Here is a 20,601-nt window from a genome sequence, read left to right on the forward strand (position 1 = left end):
GTGCCATACACTCATTGGAATAGTCTCCGGGTCTCCCACAATTGTAGCAATTGCACTCTCGACTGGAAGATCTTTTGTCATTGTAGGATCTTGACTTAGAGCTTCTTTCTTTGCTTCTACTCTTGTAGAATTTGTTGAAGTTCTTCACCATTAAGCTCAATTCTTCGTTGAAGGTTTGTTTCTCACTTGATGATGTGGGGGCTTCACATGAGGCTTTGTAAGCACCACTTGACTTGTTGTGAAGTTCCTCCTTATCCTTGAGTGACATCTCATGAGCAACAATTCTACCAATGACTTCCGTTGGCTTGAGATCTTTGTAGTTGGGCATCATTTGAATTAATGTGCACACGGTATCATACTTTCCATCCAATGCTCTTAGGATTTTCTTGATGATGAATCTGTCGGTCATCTCTTCACTCCCTAAGCCGGCAATCTCATTTGTGATAAGAGCAAGCCTAGAGTACATCTCAGCGACACCTTCACCATCCTTCTTTTTGAACTTGTCAAGCTGACTTTGGAGCACATCCAACTTGGATTCCTTGATGGAGTCGGTACCTTCATGCATATCAATCAAAGTATCCCAAATTTCCTTTGCATTCTCAAGATGGCTGATTTTGTTGAATTCTTCAGGGCATAAACCGTTGAAGAGGATATCACAAGCTTGAGCGTTGTATTGCAGCATCTTCAATTCATCCGCACTAGCTTCACGGTTTGGTTCTCTCCCATAAAAGAATTCACCTTGCAAGCCAATACAAACAATAGCCCAAACGGCGGGGTTATGTCCGAGAATATGCATTTTCATCTTATGCTTCCAACTAGCAAAATTAGTGCCATCAAAGTAAGGACCTCTACGGTGATAATTTCCCTCGCTAGACGCCATACTCTCCTAGGTTGTGAAACCAAGGCTATGACCACCAAAAGCTATGGAAATCAAAGCAAATGGAGACCAAAGCTCTGATACCACTTGCAGGACCTTGAAGTATGTCTAGGGGGGGGGGTGATTAGACTACTTGACCAATTAAAAACTTAACCTTTTCCCAATTTTAGAGTTTGGCAGATTTTAGCAATCTTTGGACAAGTCAAGCAATCATCACACAATTCAAGCAAGCATGCAAAGAGTATATGAGCAGTGGAAATTAAAGCATGCAACTTGCAAGAATGTAAAGGGAAGGGTTTGGAGAATTCAAACGCAATTGGAGACACGGATGTTTTTGGCGTGGTTCCGATAGGTGGTGCTATCGTACATCCACGTTGATGGAGACTTCAACCCACGAAGGGTAACGGTTGCGCGAGTCCACGGAGGGCTCCACCCACGAAGGGTCCACGAAGAAGCAACCTTGTCTATCCCACCATGGTCGTCGCCCACAAAGGACTTGCCTCACTAGCGGTAGATCTTCACGAAGTAGGCGATCTCCTTGCCCTTACAAACTCCTTGGTTCAACTCCACAATCTTGTCGGAGGCTCCCAAGTGACACCTAGCCAATCTAGGAGACACCACTCTCCAAGAAGTAACAAATGGTGCGTTGATGATGAACTCCTTGCTCTTGTGATTCAAATGATAGTCTCCCCAACACTCAACTCTCTCTCAAAGGATTTGGATCTGGTGGAAAGAAGATTTGAGTGGAAAGCAACTTGGGGAAGGCTAGAGATCAAGATTCATATGGTAGGAATGGGATATCTTGGCCTCTACACATGAGTAGGTGGTTCTCTCTCAGAACTGGTAAGTTGGAAGTGTAGGTTTGTTCTGATGGCTCTCTCTACGAATGAAGAGGAGATGGAGGGGTATATATAGCCTCCACACAAAATCTAACCGTTACACACAATTTACCAAACTCGGTGGGACTGAATCATCAAACTCGGTCAGACCGATTTAGTAAACCTAGTGACCGTTAGGGTTTTTGGTGGGACCGACATGCAACTCGGTAGGACCGATATGATTAGGGTTAGGGCATAACTTAATCTCGGTGAGACCGATTACACAAACTCGGTGAGACCGAATTTGGTAATTAGATAACCAGAGAGTTGGTCAGGTAAACTCGGTGGGACCGATTCGCTCTTTCGGTGAGACCGAAAAGTTACGAAAGGGAAACAAAGAGTTTACATTGCAATCTTGGTGGGACCGATCGCTCACTTCGGTTAGACCGTAACATTACGAAGGGAAACAGAGAGATTACAATCCCATCTCGGTGAGACCGAGATCCCTATCGGTGAGACCAATTTGCCTGGGGTTTGTGGCAGTGGCTATGACATTTGAACTCGGTGGCGCCGGATAGAAATAATCGGTAGGGCCGAGTTTGACTTTAGGTTTAGGTCATATGTGGATGTGAGAAAGTAGTGGAGGGTTTTGGAGCATATCACTAAGCACATGAAGAAAGAGGCTTATTAAGCAACACCTCATCCCTCCTTGATAGTTTTGGCTTTTCCTATAGACTCAATGTGATCTTGGATCACTAAAATGTAAAATGTAGAGTCTTGAGCTTTTGAGCTTGAGCCAATCCTTTGTCCTTGATATTTTGAGGGATCCACTTTCATCATCCATGCCATGCCATTCATTGAGCTTTCCTGAAATAATAGTCTTGGAATAGCATTATCTCAATGAGCTATATGTTGTTATGAATTACCAAAACCACCTAGGAATAGTTGCACTTTCACCTCGTCATTCTCTCTATCGGGAACGAATGTCCCGTGCTGCACTGCGGTGATATACTGCTGAAGCTTCTTGACGGGTGTTTTAATTTGCTGGTTCGTCCAACCGCACTTCCCTGTTTCAGGGTCTAAGGTTCCCCCAACCCCGAAGAACCAAGTCCTTGAACGGTATGGCTAGTTCAATGTCTCTGGTTCGAACCCTTTATCAAGCAGGTCCTTCTCAGCCTTGTCCCACAACGGCCAGGCTTTGAGGTAGCCACCTGACCCCGTGCGATGGTGATGCTCCTTCTTCGCAGCAGTTATCTTGTTTGTTGCTGAAATCTTCTTACTCTTGTCCGATGTCCTGTGGGCCACAAATGCGGGCCAGTGATCTCTTATCTTCTCAAATTGGCTGGTGAATTCTGAAGTCTTCTCTTTGTCGACAAACGTTGATTTCAACTCATTCTCCCACCTCCTAAAAGGATCTGCCATCTTCTTAAGAGCATGAGCTATGATCAATGGCTCTATAGCTGGCTTATCCGGATCCTCCTATGGCGGTAGGGTGAAATTTGCCTGAAGCGCGGTCCAAAGATCATCTTTCTGTCTATCGTTGACATAAGACACTCGAGGGTCTTTGCTCTTAGGCTTATTCCATTGGTGGATGCTGATCGGGATCATGTCCCTAACAAGAACCCCGCACTGAACAGAAAATGCTTCCTTGGTCCGGCTGGGTTCAATCAGTTGGCCATCGCCCTTGATTGCTGTGATCGTGAACCTTTCATCCTGGCGCAACCTTTTCTTCAGGCCTCGTCTCGTTACCGAAGTTTGGCTCGATCCGGAGGGCTAGAAAAGAAGAAAGAAGAGAGTTAATATGTGTACATACCAAAACAATCAATGCATCAATTAGCTAGTCACCACATGCTAAATTAATATATATACCTGGCCGGACTCCATTCGGTCACCGGAGCCGTCACCACGGTCCCCTTCTTCCACCGGCATTCGGTCACCGGAGCCATCATAATCATGTCCTTCCTCCTCCATTGTTCGATCACCGTAGCTTGCTTCACCCTCTCCTTCCAGACCATCGGTTTTGTTGAGATACGAAAATACATCACCTCCGTCGAGGATTATGTCCCCCAACACATGTTCTGCTTCCAAGTCTCGGTGCTCCATAGTTTCTGCAAATATTACAACATGGCAATTAATATACAAACATGACAGATGGATATATTAGTGGCAAACGTAGACCTAGCTAGCTAATCACAACAAGGAATCATATTAGTGGCCTCGACGCTTCTACGGCTTGGGGTGGCCTCGGCAACGCTTCTAGAGTTTGGGCTGGCCTCGACGACAACACTCTTTTAACTTGGTAAATTTGGGTGGCCTCGGCAACATTCTAGGGTTTGGGCCGGACCGCCTCTCTCATGATTGTCTGACGTCCGGACCGATAAGGGATTTAACAAAATGGCGCCATTCTGGATGTGCAGAAAATGGTCCATATTTTTCCTGATCTCATCTACCCTTCTATATGTCACGTTGCCAAGTGTCAAAGAATTCAAGAAAACCATGACTTCATCATTAGCCAGAAATGACAGGCGCATAATGGTACGAAGCTCTTCAAAGTTGTTTTGGAACGGAGTTCCCGATAGAATAATTCGCTTTTTGGTACAAAGTTCAGCAAGAGCCTTCCGAATATCGCTATTTGGAAGGCCTTTGTTGAAATTCGTACCAAAAGGCAAATTATTCTATCAGGAACTCCGTTCCAAAAAAACATTGAAAAGCTTCATAGCATCATACGCCTGTTACTTCCAGCTAAGGATAAGAAAAAAATTGGATCAACTTGTGCACATCCATAATGGTGGCCTTCTTGAAAAATCTGGACCCTCGACCCCTGGACGACCCTCGACCCTCGACTCCTCGGTGACCCTCGACCCTCTACACTAGTTCACGACCCTCGACCTCTCGGTGATCCACGACCCTCTACCCTAGTTCCCGACCCTCGACCCCCTCATGTCATGTTTGTCTAGTGTCAAAGGATTCAACAAAACCATATCTTCATCATTAGGCGAAAGTAACTGGCGCATGATGGTACGAAGCTCTCCAAAGTTTTTTTTGAAACGGAGTCCCAGATAGGATAATTCGCTTTTTGGTACAAAGTTCAGCAAGAGCCTTCCGAATATCACTATTTGGAAGGCCTTTGCTGAAATTCGTACCAAAAGGCGAATTATCCTATCTAGGACTCCGTTCCAGAACAACTTTGCAGAACTTCGTACCATCATGCCCCGGTTACTTCCGGCTAATGATGAAGCCATGGATTTCTTCAATACTTTGACACAAGGCAACCTCTCGACCACTCGGCGATCCTCGACCCTCGATCCCTCGACAACCCTCGACCTCGAACCCTCGGCCCCTCGACGACCCTCGAACCCTCGACCCTCGACCTGTAGCGACCAGACCTCAAACAGTCCGATCTCTGTGCATCAGTGTCATCCCTGGATCGGTAATGCTGACACACACAGTACTCGAGGATTTATAACAGAGTAGCAATCACACAGTTATTACATCAAATGTCTCAAGAGAGAACTTATTACAATAATATGGCTTAAGTCCATCTAAAAACGATAAAAACGGAAGGCTTGGAAGATAAAGGGAGTCCATCAACTCCAACGGCATAGCTGAGTGAAAGACCACGACCTATGGCACCTTACTCGTCGTCTGAAAAGTCTGCAACATGATATGTTGCAGCCCGAAACGGGTCAGCACATGGAATATGCTGGCAATGTAACACATAGAGTAATGAACAGAATATATGCTATTTCTACATGCAATATGGCTGGTGGAAAGCTCTATGGTTACAGTTTTGCATAAAGCCAATTTTTCCCTACAACAAAGGAAATAAATTTGTTTAACTATCATGGTGGTTGTTAAACATTGAGAAGGTTCCTCCAACTCAATCCAAATTAAGCATCATCATTAAAGCCAATCAAATTATTTACTTTAGAGTGATGAGATCAATATGATAATCCAAGAACCAGATACTCAAGATGTCCATAACTGGGGACACGGCTGACCATGATTAGTTTGTACACTCTGCAGAGGTTTGCGCACTTTTCCCCACAAGACTCGATCTCCTACGTTAGATTTCTCGCATTACATGGTGTTTGAGAAACGGATGACTGAGACACAGTCTTTCAGAAACAATAACTCTTTACCCTGGATGGACAATTACACCTACTTTCCCCTACATCTGCTAGCCCACCACTGAAAGAGGTCTTGCAACTTAATCAACTATGCTAGAGCCCATAATAGCTTGTGGCTTCACACGGAAGTTTCTAGCATGAATAATCTTATGATCCCTTTGGGCCTGGGTGGCGGACCTTAGGATGATCACACGGAACCCTGGGATATCCTAGGACAACACTGGATTCTCCAGGTGCCCACAAAGAACCCACCCAGATGTGATTTTAAGTAGCCACCTTAAGTTAACCATTAATTAACATCACTCACATCTGTTATGAAATACACTCACCCAATCTATGTCTACAAGCATAGCATAGCAATCCTAAGCATAACGCAGAAGTAACTCCCAAAGGTTTTATAATAAACATGTAATAGGTTCTACCTCATCATCTACTTCCCAATACCCACATGTTCTTTAGATCCTAACCATGCAATGTTTGAGGGTTGAATCTAATGCATAAAACAATAGGGTAATGAGGGATATGATCAAAGTCTTACTTGCCTTGCTGATGATCTGCAAAACCTAGAGACTCGTAATAGCACGCTTCACACTCCGGGTACTCTATCGCAAACAAACAATAGAAAACATAAGCACTCAACTAAAAGCACGGGTAAGACTCAAATAAGAAGATCTAACCAGAAAGTTCAACTTAAGAACTCTGGTTTGCAAAAAGAATCAAACCAAACGAAGAAACGAAACTCAAACTGCGAAAGAAACAAGATCCGATTACTAATCTGGACTAAAGTAAAATTTTACAGTACCAAAATCTTGTTCAAGTTGATTAAACAGAAATAGGGCTTCAAGATGAAGACCTGGGCGTTTGAATCGCCTGATTCGATAAACGAGCGAAAAGATAAACTAAAACTAAGATTAGGGCAGAAATCAGGATCGAAAATAATCACGGAAAAACCCTAGAAAAAGAAAAACTGACGAACAGGCTAACGAACGAATGTTTGCTGTCTCCGGCTAATGGGTGAACACTGTTCATTAAAACGAACGTCTGAGCGGACGCTCGCTAAATAAGTAAACCGAAAAAACCGAACCGATCTAATAAAAAAACGAAACTAGGGTTTTAAAAAAACCCAGGGTGTTACCTAAAAACCGAAAAAAATCGGCGGATCCGGATCAGATGGGAGCGGCTCCGGCGCCGAGGTGACGTGCTCCGGCGAGGCGAGGTGAGGTTCTGCGGGGCGGCGGCGCAGGCGGCGAGGGGCGTGTGGCGGCGGCGGGGCGAGGTGGGGGTCGAGGCGGCGGCGGCTCCGGTATATAAAGGGGAGGGGGGGGGGTGCTCGGCTTGGGCGAGGGGGCACCGAGGCGGCGGCGGTGTCCCGGACTCCATCGGAGTCCGGCTCGGTCACGGCGGCGAGTGCGGGCAGGGCGGCGGCGGTGCCGGGCCGGCTGGGCTTCGGCCCAGTTCGGTCCGCGGAAGATTTTTTTAAACAGATTCCGCCGAAAAAAATTCCTAAATTAATAAATTAAAAACCTAAAAATGCCAAAACAAATTTTCACCGTCTAAACTAAATATTTAGAACAAAGTGAACATTTTCTTGGCCTAAAAATGCAATTTTTGAAAATATACAAAAAAGTTTCTAATGCAAATAAAATTGCAATGAAACTCCAAAAAGCACTAAATATGATTTTAACATTTTCCCTCCGATATTCCTTTTATTTTTGAAGAAGTCATATTATCTTCTCTCGTTTATTTTTGATATTGGAAATATTTAGGAGAGAAAAATAATTAAAACCAAATGATCCTCTTTTCAAAATTTGAGAAAACTAAAATATGAAAATGTCGAAATCCCCAACTCTCTCCGTGGGTCCTTGAGTTGCTTAGAATTTCTAGGATCAACAAAAAATGCATGAAAGTATGATATGCAATGATGATCTAATTTATAACATGCCAAATTGAAAATTTGGGATGTTACAAACCTACCCCCTTAAGATGAATCTCGCCCTCGAGATTCGAGTTGGCTAGAAAATAGGTGTGGGTGGTCCTTCCGTAGGTCGTCCTCTCGTTCCCAGGTTGCTTCCTCCTCTGTATGGTGGCTCCACTAAACTTTGCAAAACTTGATAACCTTGCTGCGTGTGACTCGGCTGGCAAACTCAAGAATCTTCACGGGTTTCTCCTCATAGGTCAAATCCCTATCCAACTGAATCGCTTCCAGTGATGCTGTATCTCTCAGAGGAATATCAGCCATCTCCGCGTGTCAGTTCTACAACTGGGAAATGTGGAACACATAGTGAACTCCTGACGATCCTTCTGGCAATTCCAGCTTGTAAGCAACCTCTCCCATACGTTTCAGAACTCTGTATGGTCCCACAAAACATGGTGCTAACTTTCCCTTAACTCCAAAACATTTAACTCCTCGAAGTGGGGACACACGAAGATATGCTCTGTCTCCGACTTCGTAAACTGTCTCCTTGCATTTAGAATCTGCATAATTCTTTTGCCTAGACTGGGCTACCTTGAGTCTGTCGTGAATCAGCTTAACCTTCTCTTCCAACTCCTCACTACTAGGAAAAGGCCTACTAGTGGCGCACCAGTTTTGCCTACTAATGGCGCACTACTAGTGCGCCATTAGTACCACGCCACTAGTATTTTTTACTAATTAATAACAATTTTTTTCAAAAAAAATTTCAAAATTTTTTTCAATGTTTTTTTTTTCTTAATCTCGGGTCACTATGGTCAATATGCTTAATCTCAAGTCAAATCACACTCCATGGTCAAACTTCCCAAAAGGTCACCCATCCTCACACTATTCCAGCCCAAGCACGCTTAACTTCAGAGTTCTATCCAACCCCAGCACCAACTCACTTCACATGCACTTGTTGACATATCTAGCATATCAATCCTATTAAACCTTGTTGATGTTAGGACTTTGTTCAAGTTCATGAGTGTGATGAAATTTTGAAAAATTATTTCAAACTTCCGTTCATATTACGTATCATATTTTTTAAAAAATTCCCGAAAAATAATTCAAAACTAATTTTTTTCTGTTTCTAGTGGCGCACCAAGCAAACGGTGCTCCTGCGCCACTAGTAAGTTTGAATTTTTTTGAATTTTTTTGCCTCCAGATCTTAAAAGCCCCGTAAATTTTTTTCTGTTAGGTTTTTGAGGATTTTGAAAATGTTTAACGGGGTTCCCATGGTTAAATTTGGATGTAACTTTTCGAGTAGATGATTTTTCATATAAAAACTTTTTCATCCGAGTTAGTATGCAAAAGTTATGCCCATTTTACAAATTCTAGAGAGATTTTGCAAATAAAGTCGAAATTCATATTTGCAAATTTTCCCAACAATTAGACCACATATCACATGAGAAACTTATTTTCTTTTATTTTTTTGACATTTCCATCATTTTCGGGTGTGGTGCGCCATTACTAACTTTGAAAAAAATAAAAAAAATATATAAATTATTTTTGTTAGTAATGACGCACCATGGGTGTGGTGCGCCATTACTAGTTTTAACTACTAATGGCGCACCATACCCACGGTGCACCATTACTAACTTTGAAAAAATAAATAAAAAAAGTTTGAAAAAAAATTGATTTTTTTACTAGTGGCGCACTTTGGATGTGGTGCGCCATTACTAGTTTAACTAGTAATGGCGCACTATCCCCTGGTGTGCCATTACTAGTTTTGAAAAAAAATTAATTTTTTTGTTACTAATGGCGCACCGTGGATGTGGTGCGCCATTAGTATTTGGACACTAATGGCGCACCAACACATGGTGCGCCATTAGTATATACTAATGACGCACCACATGTCTGGTGCGCCATTAGTGTCCATATCATCTATAGCCCTTTTCCTAGTAGTGCCTTAATCAAATCTGGTCCAAACAACTGACGGTCTCCAACTTCATCCCACAGCAACGGGGTCCTGCACCTCCTTCCGTACAAGGCTTCGAAAGGGGCCATCTTCAAACTAGCTTGATAGCTGTTGTTGTAAGAGAATTCTGCATACGGCAAATTGTTGTCCCAACTAGATCCATAGTCTAGCGCACAAGTAGTACGTCTCCAACGTATCTACTTTTCCAAACACTTTTGCCCTTGTTTTGGACTCTAACTTGCATGATTTGAATGAAACTAACCTGTACTGACGCTGTTTTCAGCAGAACTACCATGATGTTGTTTTATGTGTAGAAAAGAAAAGTTCTCGGAATGACCTGCAAATCCACGGAGACACTTTTCAGATTTAATAAGAATTTTTGGCGAAAGAATCAAGGCCAAGGGGCCCACGGGCTGTCCACGAGACAGGGGGCGCCCCCCCTAGGGCGCACCCTCCTATCTCATGGGCCCCCTGGACCTCCACCGACCTCAACTCCAACTCCATATATACCGTCTCGCGGAGAAAAAAAATCAGAGAGAAAGTTTCATCGCATTTTACGACACGGAGCCGCCGCCAATCCCTAATCTCTCTCGGGAGGGCTGATCTGGAGTCCGTTCAGGGCTCCGGAGAGGGGGATTCGTCGCCGTCGTCATCATCAACCATCCTCCATCACCAATTTCATGATGCTCACCGCCGTGCGTGAGTAATTCCATCGTAGGCTTGCTGGACGGTGATGGGTTGGATGAGATTTACCATGTAATCAAGTTAGTTTTGTTAGGGTTTGATCCCTAATATCCACTATGTTCTGAGATTGATGTTGCTATGACTTTGCTATGCTTAATGCTTGTCACTAGGGCCCGAGTGCCATGATTTCAGATCTGAACCTATTATGTTTTCATCAATATATGTGTGTTCTTGATCCTATCTTGCAAGTCTATAGTCACCTATATGTGTTATGATCCGACAACCCCGAAGTGACAATAATCAGGATACTTCTCGGTGATGACCGTAGTTTGAGGAGTTCATGTATTCACCATGTGTTAATGCTTTGGTCCGGTTCTCTATTAAAAGGAGGCCTTAATATCCCTTAGTTTCCGCTAGGACCCCGCTGCCACGGGAGGGTAGGACAAAAGATGTCATGCAAGTTCTTTTCCATAAGCACGTATGACTATTTACGGAATACATGCCTACATTACATTGATGAACTGGAGCTAGTTCTATATCACCCTATGTTATAACTATTGCATGAGGAATCACATCCGACGTAATTATCCATCACTGATCCATTGCCTACGAGCTTTTCATATATTGTTCTTCGCTTCTTTACTTTTCCGTTGCTATTGTTACCACTACTACAAAAACCCCAAAACATTTATCTTTACTGTTGCTACTTTTACCATTACTATCATACCACTTTTGCTAATAAAAACTTTGCTGCAGATACTAAGTTATCCAGGTGTGGTTGAATTGACAACTCAATTGCTAATACTCAAGAATATTCTTTGGCTCCCCTTGTGTCGAATCAATAAATTTGGGTTGAATACTCTACCCTCGAAAGCTGTTGCGATCCCCTATACTTGTGGGTTATCAAGACTAATTTCTGGCACCGCTGCCCGGGAGCATAGCTCTATTCTCCGTGTCACCTGGGATTTATATCTGTTGATCACTATGAAGAACTTGAAAGATGCTAAGACCAAGATTTTGCCCTCAACTACGAGGGGAGGTAAGGAACTGCCATCTAGCTCTGCACTAGATTCTCCTTTCGTTATTAGTAGGCTTGCGACACCTAAACCTGCTACTGCTATGAATTCTAATATGTCGCATGTTATCGATGATTCCACTTCTGCTTTGCATGATACTTATGATGAAACTACTTCTTTGCGTGATACCACTTTGCCATTAGGTGAATTTCTAGATGAACAACTTGCTAGAGTTAGGGGGAGTGAAAATATTGAAGAACCTATTATTGATGATAGTGATGATGAGCGTTCCCCCAATGATTATGTATTACCTGTTGTTCCTAAGGGTTATGTTATGAACAAAGAAGATGCTGAAGCTATTCTTGCTTGCAATGATAGAAATGATCTTAAGAAATTATAAGCTAAATGGAAGCAACAATCTCTTAATGCTAGAATGAAACCCGATCCTACTTTTGCTAGTTCACCTATCTGTGTTACTGATAAGGATTATGAATTCTCTATTGATCCTGATATTATTACTTTAGTTGAATCTGATCCTTTTTATGGCCTTGAATCTGAAACTGTTGTGGCACATCTTACCAAGTTGAATGATATAGCCACCCTGTTTACTCATGATGAGAAGTCTCGCTATTTATATATCCTTAAGATATTCCCGTTCTCATTAAAGGGTGATGCTAAGACTTGGTATAATTCTCTTGCTCCTGGTTGTGTGCGTAGTCCCAGGATATGATTTATTACTTCTCTGCTAAATATTTCCCTGCTCATAAGAAACAAGCTGCCTTGCGGGAAATATATAATTTTGTGCAAATCAAAGAAGAGAGTCTCCCACAAGCTTGGGGGAGGCTTCTCCGGTTACTTAATGCTTTGCCTGATCATCCTCTTAAGAAAATGAAATACTTGATATATTTTATAATGGACTAACCGATGCTTCCAAGGACCACTTGGATAGTTGTGCTGGTTGTGTTTTTGGGGAAAGAACAGTCGACGTAGCTGAAATATTATTGAATAATATGTTGACTAATGAAAATAATTGGACTCTTCCTGAGACAGTTCCTGAAGTAATTCCTGAACCAATTGAGCCAACTCCTGAGCCTATTCCTAAACCCACTCCGAAGAAGAGAGTTGTTTTATTTCTCAGTCCTAAAGATATGCAAGAGGCAAAGAAATCAATGAAAGAAAATGGTATTAAAGCTGAAGAAGTTAAGAATTTACCACCTATTGAAGAAACACATGGTCTTAATTTACCGCCTGAAGAACCACATTGTCTTGATAACCCGACACAGGTAGTAAAGGTAAATTCTCTCTATAGATATGATAAAGTTGAAATATCCTCTACTAAATTTCATAGCCTATGCTTAGATGAATTTGATGACTTTATGGCTAGACAAGAAAGTTTTAATGCTTATGTTGGTAGAGAGTTAAAGAATGCTTTCGAGATAGGACGCGTAGGTGATAATCTGGCTAGAGTTAAAGATGAACTTCACCGCATTAGCAAATATGCTTCTGTGGTTGCTACTCAAGCTGAGCAAGTACTCAAAGCTCAAAATGATTTTCTTGATGAATTGAATAATAAAAATGACTTTTCCGTTAGAGTGGCTACTAGAACTGGTAGAATGACTCAGGAACCTTTGTATCCTGAAGGCCACCCTAAAAGAATTGAACAAGATTCTCAGAATAATAATATAGATGTTCCTAGTTCTTCTAAGAAGAAGAAAAAGAAGAATGATAGGACTTTGAAAACTTCTAGTGAACCTAATGTAGAAACACTTGAGAATCCTAATGATACTTCTATCTCTGATGCTGAAACACAATCCGGAGATGAACATGAACCTGATGATAATGCTAATAATGATGTTCATGTAGATGCTCAACCTAGTAATAACAATGATGTAGAGATTGAACCTGCTATTGATCTTGATAACCCACAATCTAAGAATCAACGTTATGATAAGAGAGATTTTGTTGCTAGGAAGCACGGTAAAGAAAGAGAACCGTGGGTTCAGAAACCCATGCCCTTTCCTCCTAAACCATCCAAGTCAAAGGATGATGAGGATTTTGAGCGCTTTTCTGAAATGATTAGACCTATTTTCTTACGTATGTGCTTAACTGATATGCTTAAAGTAAATCCTTATGCTAAGTATATGAAGGATATCATCACAAATAAAAGAAAGATACCGGAAGCTGAAATTTCGACCATGCTTGCTAATTACACTTTTAAGGGTGGAATACCAAAAAAATTTGGAGATCCGGGTGTTCCAACTATACCATGCTCCATTAAAAGAAATTATGTCAGAATTGCTTTATGTGATCTTGGAGCCGGTGTTAGTGTTATGCCTCTCTCTTTATATTGTAGACTTGAATTGAATAAGTTGACACCTACTGAAATATCTTTGCAAATGGCTGATAAATCAACTGCTATACCTGTCGGTATTTGTGAGGATGTGCCTGTTGTGGTTGCAAATGTCACTATCTTAATGGACTTTGTTATTCTTGGTATTCCTGAGGACGATAGTATGTCTATTATCCTTGGTAGACCTTTTCTTAATACTACAGGGGCTGTTATTGATTGCAACAAAGGCAATGTCACTTTTCATGTTAATGGCAATGAGCATACGGTACACTTTCCGAGGAAACAATCTCAAGTTCACAGCATCAATTCTATTGAAAAAGTTCCAACTATCATTTTTGGAGGTTTTGAATTTCCTCTCCCTACTGTCAAGAAAAAGTATGATATTCTTATTGTTGGGGATTTTCATATCCCCGTTGAGGTAACTTAGTGTTATTCGAAATTTCTCCGGTTCCGTGTTATTAGGAATGAGTTTGTTAACAAGACTTGATCAACCTTGTTAGCGGGTTCATTTTGATGATCACGAGATGGATGAAACTAGAAGGCACAACCTTCTGTACCCTCTTTTTACTTTCTGGCTTTTTAGAATAAATAAAGCAAAAATAGTATTATCCGTCTGTTTCCTGAATTATCCGTGCATTAAAAATAGTCCGAAAATAAAAGTGCCCCAAATGCCCTGCAAATTTAGTATGATTTTTTCTGGAATATTTGCGGATTTTAGGCACCGGAAACACTACAGGAGGGGCAATCACCAGGCCACGAGAGAGGAGGGCGCGCTCCCCCCTGTAGGGCGCCCCCTATCTCGTTGGCCCCTCGTGGCTCCCCTCCACTTATGCCAGCACCCACACACTTCATCTTCTACCCAAAAAAATCTCCATCCAGCTCAAACATGAGTTCTAGCTCATTTTGCTGCAATTTTCGATCTCTTAGCTCAAAGCTCCATTCACATAACTGCTTTGGCAGATTGTTGCTTGGTATGTGACTCCTCCATTGGTCCAATTAGTTTTTGTTCTAGTGCTTTATTCATTGCAAATCCTTGCTGTCTTGGTGACCCTGTTCTTGAGCTTGCATGTTAAATTTTTGAGGTCCCAAGCAATTCCAATGCATGATATGGGCTCTAGGCACTTGTAGGAGTAGTTGCTATCAATCTTGTTTAGTTTTATGCACTTTTATTTTGAAGTTACTAAAAATTTCAGAAAATTTCAGAAAATGTTGAGGAAACTTTTGAGGGGCTCTTCTAGCCAAAGCTCCAAGGAAAAACAAGCTAAAAAGAAGGAAAAAGCCAAGTATAATCTTCCTCGCTTAGCGGAAGTACGACCTTGTGAATGGCCATGTGATGATTTCTTGAGAGAGGCTGGAATTCATGAAGACTTTTATGCTTTAATCGAGACAGCAGGCCTCACCGGTTTCATCAACGACCGAATCGATCAGTATCTCTTACTCACCAATACTTCCGTGCAAAGCTTTTATTTTTATCCTAAGAAGTCACCGCCTGAAGTATCATTTTATTTATATGACGAGTTCAAAGAAATGTCTTTACGTCATTTTTGCGCGGTATGTAGGATACCTTATGAGGGAGAACTAGAGGAACCCCATCGTGAAGATGTGGCTGGCTTTGTTAATATTATTGCTGTAGAAGAGCCAAAGAAGGGTTCCGAAGCAAAAGTCTCTAGCATACACTTTCCTGTTTTATGCTACTTTGCCATATTTGCTAGTAGATGCTTGATTGGTCGTGGGAATAGTGGAAACTTGAGTGTTCCTGATATTATCATTCTTCAACATGCTTTGCTTGGAGACAATAGTTTTAATATGGGTGCCGTCGTTGCTAAATGGCTTGCCCTTAATCGTACAAAAGGCCCCATATTTGGAGGTATCTATGCTGCACGTCTTGCTAGAAATTTTTAGATACCCATTAGACACCATGAGGAAAAGGAGACAATATTGCCTCCTCACATTATAGATTACAAGAGCAGGGTAGCACATAAGTTTATTGTTGATAACGAAGATAGGATGCTCTTGTATAAACTTAGATTCAATAAGAAACACTTTGAGATTATTATCTTGCCTGCACCTCTGTTGTTTGATTTGCTTGCAAAAAAATTTCTTGTCACACCGGAGGCGGTGAACAATCATCGAGTTCAAGCTTTTACTCTAGAACTGGAACCTGAGATGGACCCTTATCGTGCATCATCTGTCCAGTGGGATCCGGAGATGACCAGCCAGTGGTATCCTGATTACACCTCCTAGTACACCGGGGAGAGTAGCGGCGGTCCTTGGTATTAAACCAACTTAGGCCAAAAGCCTAAGCTTGGGGGAGTACGTATTTCTCACTGACTTTACATTCATGTTCACACACTAGTCGTCAGTGCTCATACTCTTTCATTGTATTATCCATGTTAGTTTAAATTCTTTTTTCTAGTTTTCTTTTTGTGTGTTTGATAAACCTTAAGAAAAACCAAAAAAAATTTAGTTAGTTTAATTCCCTTGCCTGTAGTAGGAAGTAAAATGAAAAGCCAAAAAGATTTCTCGTTCTTCTTTTACTTGTTGGGAGCTTTCCCATGTAAATGGTTTTATTTTCTTTTCTTTCCTTTGGGGGTCGAGAAGACCATATGAAAATGCTTAGTGGCTCTTATATGCATGATTGTTTATTTAATTTAGAGCCCATATTACGTGTCTTCTCTCTTGAGTTGAATGCTTGCAAATTCCAACTTAGTCCAATGTACGTACACTCTTATTATTATATACATCATTCGGTCGTGCGAGTGAAAGGCAATAATGACGATATATGATGGACTTATTGGGATGAGAAAAGCTGGTATGAACTCGACCTCTCTTGTTCTTGTAAATATGATGAGTTCATCGTTCCTGAGTCAGCTATTATGAAGTGAACATATTTGCAATGACATTTAGAGATTATAGTTACTTGTGCCATGCTTGATTGGCTATGAGTTACAATGGTTTACCTTGCGTGCCAACATGCTATTAGAATGATTATGATGTGGTATGATGGGATGGTATCCTCCTTTGAATGAATTGAGTGACTCGACTTGGCACATATTCACGCATGTAGTTGAATCAAATCAACATAGCCTTCACGATATTTATGTTCATGGTGGATTATATCCTACTCATGTTTGTACTCGGTGTGAATTAATTTTAATGCATGCTTACGACTGTTCTCGCTCTCACAGTTGGTCGCTTCCCAGTCTTTTGCTAGCCTTCACCTGTACTAAGCGGGAATACTGCTTGTGCATCCAAACTCCTTAAACCCCAAAGTTGTTCCATATGAGTCCACTATACCTACCTATATGCGGTATTTACCCGCCGTTCCAAGTAAATTTGTATGTGCCAAACTCTAAACCTTCAAATGAAATTCTGTTTTGTATGCTCAAGCAGCTCATGTAACAACTAGGGCTGCCTACATCTTCCATGCTAGGTGGGTTATTCTCAGAGGAGTGGACTCCGCTCCTCATTCACGAGAAAGGGTCGGTAACCGGGATGCCCAGTCCCATGATCCAAAAGATCAAAGCAAATCAAAATAATTAAACAAAACTCCCCCAGGGCTATTGTATGTTGGAGGCACTCGTTGTTTCGAGCAAGCCATGGATTGATGCTTGTTGGTGGTTTGGGGAGTATAAACCTTTACCATTCTGTTTGGGAACTGCCTATAATGCATGAAGTTTGAAAGATACAGTCATCTCATAGGTGTTGCTTTGACAACGAAAGTATGGCGCTCAAAATGTTATTCAATCTCTATTTTTAAAATCGAGCTCTGGCACCTCTACAAATCCCTGCTTCCCTCTGCAAAGGGCCTATCTATTTACCTTTATGTTGAGTCATCACCCTTCTTATTAAAAGCACCAGCTGGAGAGCACACTGTCATTTGCATTCATTATTATTGATTTATATTGTGTATGACTTGACTGGATCTCTTTTACCATGAATTACAATGTTTAGTCAGTCCTTGATCTTTAAAGGTGCTCTGCATTTATATTTTGCGGTCTCAAAAAGGGCTAGCGAGATACCATTTTGTTATATCATGTTATGATTGTTTTGAGAAAGTGTTGTCATCCGAGTTTTACTATTATGGCTCGCTAGCTGATTTTGCTATTGATGTGAGTAATTGTGAGACCTATGTGTTTTTGTGAGTCACCTATATGTGTTATGATCCGACAACCCCGAAGTGACAATAATCGGGATACTTCTCGGTGATGACCGTAGTTTGAGGAGTTCATGTATTCACCATGTGTTAATGCTTTGGTCCGGTTCTCTATTGAAAGGAGGCCTTAATATCCCTTAGTTTCCTCTAGGACCCCGCTGCCACGGGAGGGTAGGACAAAAGATGTCATGCAAGTTCTTTTCCATAAGCACGTATGACTATTTACGGAATACATGCCTACATTACATTGATGAACTGGAGCTAGTTCTATATCACCCTATGTTATAACTATTGCATGAGGAATCGCATCCGGCGTAATTATCCATCACTGATCCATTGCCTATGAGATTTTCATATATTGCTTCGCTTATTTACTTTTCCGTTGCAACTGTTACAACTACTACAAAAACCCCAAAACATTTATCTTTACTGTTGCTACTGTTACCATTACTATCATACCACTTTTGCCAATAAATACTTTGCTGTAGATATTAAGTTATCCAGGTGTGGTTGAATTGACAACTCAACTCCTAATACTCAAGAATATTCTTTGGCTCCCCTTGTGTCGAATCAATAAATTTGGGTTGAATACTCTACCCTCGAAAGCTGTTGCGATCCCCTATACTTGTGGGTTATCAACAAGCTCTCAACATGTCTTCCAGAATATGATTGACTCTCTCGGTCTGTCCATCTGTTTGTGGATCAAAGGCTGTACTGAACTCTAGCCTAATACCCAAAGTTTCATGCAACTGATTCCAGAACTTTGAGGTAAACTGGGTTCCTCTATCTGATACAATGGTCCTCGGAACTCCATGCAGACATACGATCCTGGTCATATATATCTTTGCCAATTTTGCACTTGTATAGGTGGTCTTCACTGGGATGAAATGAGCTACTTTCGTCAATCGATCGACTACAACCAATATCGAGTGATAACTTGAACGGGTCTTGGCAATCCAGTGATAAAGTTCATGCCTAGCTTATCTCACTTCCATTCGGGTATCGGCAATGGCTGTAGCAATCCTGCTGGCTTCTGAGGCTCTGCCTTCACTCTCTGACAAACATCACAAACTGCTACATACTCCTTAATATCCTTCTTCATTCCGGTCCACCAGAAACTTTCCTTCAAATCCAGATACATCTTGGTATTTCCTGGGTGAATCGAATACGGTGAATCATGGGCCTCCTGCAGAATCAACTTCCTGATCTCGGGGTCATTAGGCACATATACCGGGGTTTTACCTAAAAACCGAAAAAACCAGGGGATTCGGATTGGATCGGCGGCGGCTCCAGCGAGGCGGGGCGACGTGCTGCGGGGCGGCGACGCAGGTGGCGAGGGGCGTGCGGCGGCGGTGCATGCGGCAGGTGCGACGCGGCGGCGGCGTGCTGCTGCTACTGCGGCGGCGGGGCGAGGTGGGGGTCGAGGCGGCGGTGGCTCCGGTATATAAAGGGGAGGGGGTGCTCGGCATGGGTGAGGGGGCGCCGAGGCGGCGGCGGCGTCCCAGACTCCATGGGAGTCCGGCTCGGTCACGGCGGCGAGCGCGGGCAGGGCGGCGGCAGTGCCGGGCCGGCTGGGCTTCGACCTAGTTCGGTCCGTAGAAGATTTTTTTTAAACAGGTCTCACCGAAAAGAAATCCGAAATAAATAAAATAAAAACCTAAAAATGCCAAAACAAATTTTCACCGTCTAAACTAAATAGTTAGAGCAGAGTGAACATTTTGTTGGCCTAAAAATGCTATTTTTGAAAATATGCAAAATTTTTCTAATGCAAATAAAATTGCAACGAAACTCCAAAAAGCAATAAAATTGATTTTAACATTTTCCCTATGATATTCATTTTATTTTTTAAGAAGTCATATTATCTTCTCTCGTTTAATTTTGATATTGGAAATATTTAGGAGAGAAAAATAAGTAAAATGATCATCTTTTCAAAATTTTAGAAAACTCAAATATGAAAATATCGAAATCCCCAACTCTCTCTGTGGGTCCTTGAGTTGTTTAGAATTTCTAGGATCAACCAAAAATGCATGAAAGTATGATATGCAATGATGATCTACTTTATAACATGCCAAACTGAAAATTTGGGATGTTACACGACCCCTTGATACGTCTTCGTCGTATCTATAATTTTTGATTGTTTCATGCCAATATTATTCAACTTTCATATACTTTTGGCAACTTTTTATACTATTTTTTGGGACTAACATATTGATCCAGTGCCCAGTGCCAGTTCCTGTTTGTTGCATGTTTTATGTTTCGCAGAAACCTGATATCAAACGGGGTCCAAACGGGATAAAAACGGATGGAGAATTATTTTGGAATATTTGTGATTTTTGGGAGGAAGAATCAACGCGAGACGGTGCCCGAGGTGGCCACAAGGGTGGCCCACACCACCACTTTAAGTGGGCACGGCCCCCACCCATGTGGGCCCCTCGTAAGGTGGTTGCTGCTCTTCTTTGGCCGCAAGAAAGCTAATTTTTGGAAACATATCTGGCCGAAGGTTTTAATCCAATCGGAGTTACGGATCTCCAGATATAAAAGAAACGGTGCCAGGGCAGAATCTGGGAGCGCAGAAACAGAGAGAGACAGAGAGACAGATCCAATCTCGGAGGGGCTCTCGCCCCTCCCACGCCATGGGAGCCATGGATCAGAGGGGAAACCCTTCTCCCATCTAGGGATAAGGTCTCGGAAGAAGAAGACG

Source organism: Triticum dicoccoides, chromosome 2B, assembly GCF_002162155.2.
Source record: "Triticum dicoccoides isolate Atlit2015 ecotype Zavitan chromosome 2B, WEW_v2.0, whole genome shotgun sequence".
NCBI classification, from domain to species: domain Eukaryota; kingdom Viridiplantae; phylum Streptophyta; class Magnoliopsida; order Poales; family Poaceae; genus Triticum; species Triticum dicoccoides.